Raw genomic sequence first — 7,240 nt, forward strand, 5'->3', positions numbered from 1 at the left:
AGCTCTAAACAACATCATGATGAAAAAGATGCCCCTGTGGATGTAGTTTATGGGCAGAAAGGAACAGTGATCATTGACAGACAGGAGACCAGACTGGGTCTTATTGATTGTGGTCACAGTGTAGAAAAGCATGTTGCTATAGGTGTACATTATGAGGATCCACAAGAAAACAACTAACAGCAGGTTGGAAATTGTGGATTTAAATTTGAAGTTGGCCATCTAGGAGCCACTGAGTCTGAAGTACACTCAGGACACATGATTCAGTTTCACTGTCCCCTCATGACCTTGAGCAGGCAGACAAGCACTTTGCCTTTGAAGTCACCTGGAATGACCTGTACTTCCCAAAATTCTGTCAGTACCAAAAGTCCTGTGCAGAGAAGCATGAACATGTGCATTAGAGACAAGAGAGTGACTGGAGGGCAATGATCATGGCCTTGAGGTCCACAAGGGCAGAGGTAATGTGGCAGCAAGGCAGAAATGAGTGTGCTGAGATCCCATTGCACCCTTGGGAATGGAAGGCATTTTTAAAGGCAGTATCTCTGGCATTTTTGTTTATCTTCACAGGAATTTTGAAGCAAATGATGTTTTTCTGGAAAGAAATAAAATTGTTTGAGAGCAGTAACATTTTTATTGACATGTTTTCTATATTCACTTCACCCTTTTCAGTCCCTAGAAACATCCCTCAATATAAATATTTCTATGGAAATAGGACAAGGTCTGATTCCCCATTTCAGTGTCAATTCAATGGCTGGGCCATGTCTGGTGGTACAGCACTGGTGGTAAAGCACTGGCAGAGGGCACAAGAAGCCCTGATGTCATACCAATCACTGCAGTAAAAATGTAAATGAAATTTTATTTAGCATCATTCATTACTCCAAATCATGATTTTGTACATGAGGACAAACTGAGTTGCCATTATCAGACCCTTCTCACTGAGTCTTTCGTACCCACTCTGCTTTCTCTTCTATCATAAATTACTTTATATAATGGAGAACTTTACTTTTTCATCTTCACTGCATGCATATTTTAGATAGAGACATTCTGTTACCAAAACCTTAGTCCTCGTCCCTTTAGTCAATTCATGAAAATTTAATGAGGACATGGGTTTTAGAAAAGGGAAAAAGAAGGTTTGTTGTTTTGCAGTCAAAGGAGAACACATAGGGAACTCCATTCCCAGAAACTGTGGTTCTGTTCATCAGGTGAAAGAGAGGTCTTTCATAAAAGCTTTCCAAGTCTCTTTCCAGGTGCGTGTTGACAGGGGATCCCAGGTGCACCCTGATGGTATGTTGAAATTCACTTGTTAATTTGGGAGGTAGTCACTTTCTAGATCTTCTGATGACATCTATTTTCTGTGGAGCACAGACAACTCAAGTAAATATAGTTTTCTGTCCCCAAAATAAGAAGGGGGAGAGGGAAAAGAGAAAAGAAAAACATGTCTCTTTTAAAGTAAGCAGCAAGGGCTATACTCAAAAGGCAAAGTGGACCTTGGTTACATTTCCCCATTCTCATATCTACATTTCATTTCTATGGTAAAATGGGTGAGGGCATCTCCATGCTGCTCGCTGCTGAGAGAGGGTGAAGTTGGGGGTAAGAATTCCAAGGTCCTTTCTTTCTCTCAGTTGGGTCATGGACAGTTAAGGGTACTTAGCATCATGACTCTCCAGTGGTCCATGATTGCAGGTGACTGGACAGGTCAAGGATCTTGCTTGGACAACAATGAACAAGATAGTAAAGGATCACTTTTTTTTAAACAATTAATATAAAAGAAAAAGTAGTATATCATTCAATCTCTGAAATGCAGGACACACTTCTGTCTCCAGAGTCCTTTGTGTTCTTTAAATATTAGGCACTCCCCCAAGATCTATTCCTTTATAAACTCCAGTTTCACTTACATTTGTTAGAGCTATCACAAGGGTAAATCTTAAGTTATATCTCTTTTTACAACAAACATTGTGTTTTTATTTAAGCATTCATGTACAACTGTGTTTGTCTATACTCTCCTGCCAGGTGTTTGAGACAAAGTTGTTCAAAACTGATCTTGTTCTTCTCTATTGTTACTTATCAGCTAAGAGTACTTAGAATCACTTTTGGGAACAGGTGTGATGCCTCTTGACTCTTTTAGCTTTCCTCTACCAGTAGTGCCATCTGCCAAGATGGGTCAGGGTCTTACTGACCATATGTGCCTTCTCTTAGAAACATCAAGAACATTTCCCTTTCCAGTGTCCCTTGTTTTTACAGAATGTGCACTGGTTAGCTTCCTGTTCTGTATGACCCTCTCAATCTCCCTGATTGGCAGATATGTTGACTCTTTGGAGTTGCAGAACTCTTCTAGGGCTCCCATCCTTCTCTGGATCTTCCTAATCTCAGGGGGCAAAAGTCAACTATTGGCTGCTTTTTCTTTGGTCCTTTAACTTTCTGACTTTAGTCTCCATGTTTTTTGTTTTAAACATCCAGCAGACCAGTTTAAACAGTTTTTAAATGGAGTATTGGGTTTTAATCTAGTCTCTTTAGAGGTGTGGTTTTAATAATAGTTACCCATTGCATTTTTTTTATAGTCAATATCAACACTGGATGGTGTCCTATACTCTGTCTGTCCACGGGTGCTATTTTTTTTATCTCAATTTATCTCAGGTTGTTCTATTAGAGGTTTTATCAGGTTGTATCTTTTTAAAATATTAACAGGCAATAGTTAAAAATTAACAAGGAAAATATAAAATGAAATAAAGAGCAACACATCCAGTTTGTATAATCACTAATCTAAGAAAAATAATTTTCAAAATGTCAAAGCTTACCTACTTACATGTCTCCTGTTTATTAATCTTTACAATAAAAATTTATCCTTTAAACTAGAGTTTAAATGAGTTTCAGTCTAGCCTAATTTGAAGTAATCCTAACATTGAGTAAGTTGAAGGGTAGTGTCTTAACTCCAGTGAGGTGAGTTAAATCTCACAAATCTCAGATAAAGTGTTTTTATTCCCAAAGCTGATCTTTGTCTCCTTTTAAATTATAATTTTATGAAGTTTTTATATACTGTTTAACACAAAACAACATTGCATCTGAAATATGAGCAATATATATGCTGCTTAACACAATGTAACTTTGCATCTGAAACATGAGCTGAACCATTTGAGATGCTAGTGGACGTGGGAGGAACTGGGTTTAGCCAGACCACAACAGGATCCAGGGCTAGAGGGGAAACATGCAATCCCTGTATGTTAAGTAGGTAAGAAGAGGAGAAGCCAAGTGGCCAGAATGCAGTGGAACAAGTGGGTGGAGTGGGTGCAGAGCAGACCCAAGTGGAGCCCAAATGCTGGGTTTTGCCTAAGAGACAAAACAGTGGAGTTGAAGAGATGGGCAGTGAGAATACCTCAGAGTTAACTGGAACCCGGTGGAGACCAGCAAATTGATTGAGCTGGTGGGGCAGAGACAAGTGGAGGGAGTGGAGCCCAGCAAAATATTAGAGCTTGCAGAGCAGAGCCAAGAGGAGCCTGTAAAGCCCAATCCTTAACAGAAGATGCCTGGGCATGTGGAAGGAGCACCCTGCCCTGGACTTATCATGTGAGATCATCGTGGGAACCAGGAGCACTGCAGGTTAGAGGGGTGTGGTGGGTGTATGGCCCCAGGCAAAGGGAGTCTAGAGAATCTTGTAAGCTTTGGAACTCCTGTCAGAAGTTTCTGTGGAGGCTTCTGGCTGGTGGCGGTGTTGGAGGCGAGAGCTTGCTAAGCCCATGTCGCTTCTGTTCCCGGAACTGAACAGAGAGTGAGCGCACGAGGGTCGCTTTCGGGAGCTGCTGTCTTTCACCGTACCCATCGTTGTGAGGAGCACAGCTTGGACTCTCCCAGGACCCCCTCAGCTCTCCTTCCCACACGCCTTGAGGCGGTGGCAGCCACCAAGACAGCATCACACCTCCCCACACCCCTTCCCCTCATTCCCCCCGAAAGGGCCCTGTCTGCTCCCCACCCACACCCGTCCCTCCATTATGCCGCGGCCATGTCGGTGCAGGCCCAGATGCACGCTATGCTGGACCAGTTTATGGACACCTCCAGGGAAGGGCCCTGGTGGTGGCAACCGCCTGTGTGCCACTGAAAATCGTCCTGATGCCTGGCATATTGCATAAATGGAAGCAGGGTACCCCGTGAGTTGAAACATTGGTCACACTATATAAAGTTTGTGTATGTGAATCAGTGTAACTCCTACCCATGTAACTAGGGGTCTGACTGTATTTGGATTTTTCTGATAAGGCATCATGGGCTAAGGAAAAAAGCACTGAGCTGAGACTCAGGAGACCTGGTCTCTAATTGTAACCTTGGTTGTGAACTATGTACAACTGATGTTTGACCTATTTGATTCAACGTGAAAAGAATTAACCAGCTGCCCTTGCTGAATCTTTTGTCATGCCTTCTGAATATTCTATTTCTTCATAGCCGAAGATAGCTTTCATTACTTCTAATTTTGTGTGTAGAAAATTCTGGATGAGAGAAGGCACCAGATATCCAGAGTACTAGTGTTACTGTATCAGAATTGCAGCTCTGTAACCTTCACAGTTGTTGATCACATAGCATGGTCATCCACTCACAGTTTAAAAAGAATATAGGGAGCATCAGACAGAATGGGAGATACTACTCATCAACAAATCAAATTCAGTGATGACAGAGTATGCAAGAGTCACCTTCTCAACTGTTGCCCCCATGATGTCCTTCCTGGCACCAGAATGGATCTTGGAGAATGTCTGAAAGTCCATGACCTGGCCTTCAGAGCAGATTATGAAATTGCATCCAAAGAACAGGACTTTTTCTTTCAACTTGATGCCATGGATCATCTGCAGTCATTCATTGCAAATTATGATCGAAGAACAGAAGTGACTAAGAAGAGATTAGCAGAAACTCAAGAAGAGATAAGTGCTGAAGTGACAGCAAAGGCAGAATATGTTCATGAATTAAATGAAGCAATTGATAAATTGTTAGCCAAGGTGGAACACCTAGGAACTGAAGGGAATGTGGAAGAATCCCAGAAATTAATGGATGAAGTAGAGAAAGCACGGGAAAAGAAAAGAGAAGCAGAGGAAGTTTATTGTAATTCTATGACAGTTTCCAGTTTCCAACAGCAGAAATTTTGAATCTGTGAAGTTTGCTCTGCCTATTTAGGTCATCATGATAATGACAGATGACTGACTGATCATTTTGGGGGTAAACTGCACCTGGGATTTAGTGAAATAAGAGAGAACCTTGAAGGATTAAAGAGAGTCGTAGCTGAGAAACAAGAGAAAAGAAACCAGGAGCACCTGAAATGAAGAGAAGAAAGGGAAGGAAGAAAGGGAGAAGCTGAGGAGGTCCCGATCACATAGCAAGAATCCTAAAAGATCCAGGTTCATAGAACATCGCGGACACCGGTCTGGCTCCATGTGGAGAGAACAGAAGAGGACGACTGATCCAAGTCTGGGGAGAAACACCATCACCACGGATCCTGCTCCAGCAGTCGCAGCCAGAGCCATAGTCACCAGAGAAGTCATCACAGTTCTGGAGATAGGAGCAGAGAGCAATCCAAGAGATTCTCAAAAGAAAGATTCAGAGACCAAGACTTAGCATCATGTGACAGAGATAGGAGTTCAAGAGACAGATCATCATGTGACCGAGATTGAAAAGATAGAAAGCAGTCCTGTGAGAGTGTTAATGGCAGATCAGAAGATAGAAGGAGCTCTGAAGAGCATGAAGCTGGGGAGATCTAATTAGCTGTGTACATACCTTCAACCCTTAAACTTCCTATGGAGTCACACACTATTGTTTAGTTTATAGCTGTTCAGGGTGACAGTGAGCAGTTCCAGACATTGATTCAGCTAGGCTAGATGTACAGCATCTAACTTGATCTGAACTGAACCTGTTTTCCTTGAGGAAGCCTAAAAGTACATCCATAGTTTCTGATGAACCTGTAATACAGTTCTGAGAATGCAGTATTATATAATAAGACATTGATCTCTTTATTCTTTCAAGTAGGAGTGATAGTGAATGAATTATGTTACTTGCCTTGGGAGTTTTTGAAAATTTGTAAGACTCTGCCCTCCTTTCTACTCCAAGCAGCAGCTTTGGGAATTTTTTTCTTTTTAATTCTTCTTTCTCTGACTTTTGTATCCCCTAATACCTGCACCCTCCATCTGTAAGAGAAAGGGTCAGGGAAGCAGTATAACTTCTGTTCTAAGGTTCTCCTCCCATTATTAATTACTAGCTATTTACAGTTCAGAGCATTTATACTGGAATGTGTGCTGGAGAAATTCAAAATACGGGGGTGTGTTGGATGGTTCCTATTTAGAGTTGGAAGTGGAACAGCTGTTGCATTACATACTTTTGCTTTTTTATTGAAATTTCAAAATCAGACTTGTCTTGATTTTTCTGTTCCATCAAATTTCTATGTTCAGGATGTTCTGGGGGTTGGGGGCAGGGACTCTTTCATAATAAGCACTTGTTTTATTTTGTGTGTGTGGAGTATAAAGGCTACACCCTTATTATAAAAAATATTAATAATAAAATGAAAGAAAGAATCACCACCACCTTCATTAAACTGTAACTTGTCTAGTAAATTGTCACTAGAACTAAAAAAAAAAAAAGTTTCTGTGGGCTAAATAGGAAAACAGGGCCCTTGTGCTCCCCCTGCCCTAATTGTGAGGTCAGAGTCTTTTGTCTTGGAGCCTGTTTTCCACTTTTAAATTAGGAAATGGAGGGAGGCAGAAGATGCCATATTGTAACCTTCCTCAGTTCCTCCCTCTCACAGGACGCTGTGAAATTTCTGTGAATTCAGGTGGGTTGAGGTCCCTGGGTTTTCTGGGTTGGGTCCTGGGGAATGTCTCCATAGAGACTGTTTCTGGCGAGGGATCATTGTCCCAGGCATGTTCACAGACTTCTCCTGGTGTCTGCTGTGTAGACGATGTAACCTGGAGGTCCACAGAGGTTAAGGACATGGTGTACAATGTCAGTTGCTGAAGCCTGTTTGGATGCCACAGTTCACCCTACCCATGGGCAAGGGCTTCCTGGTGCCTGGACAGTTAGAGAAGCATAGATGGGGAAGGTGTCCTTGACCCTTGACATGGGCAAACTTGGGGGACTCACTGCATCTGCAAAGCTGGTCAAGGCTGGTGCAAGACCAAGTCCCTGTCTTAAAGATAATTTGGCATGGTTGTGGTAGGAGATCTGGGTTTTGACAGTGCTATCATTTAGTGTTATGTAAGGAAACATATCCCCCATGTATTTA

General features: G+C 42.0%; 1 pseudogene; it reads left to right on the plus strand.

The window, feature by feature from the left end:
• Positions 1–3,991: 3,991 nt before the first annotated feature.
• LOC124967194 (putative RNA-binding protein Luc7-like 2) lies at positions 3,992–5,726 on the plus strand (annotated as a pseudogene).
• The last annotated feature ends 1,514 nt before the right edge of the window (positions 5,727–7,240 follow it).

The sequence above is a fragment of the Sciurus carolinensis genome, chromosome 16, assembly GCF_902686445.1.
Source record: "Sciurus carolinensis chromosome 16, mSciCar1.2, whole genome shotgun sequence".
Lineage (NCBI taxonomy): Eukaryota > Metazoa > Chordata > Mammalia > Rodentia > Sciuridae > Sciurus > Sciurus carolinensis.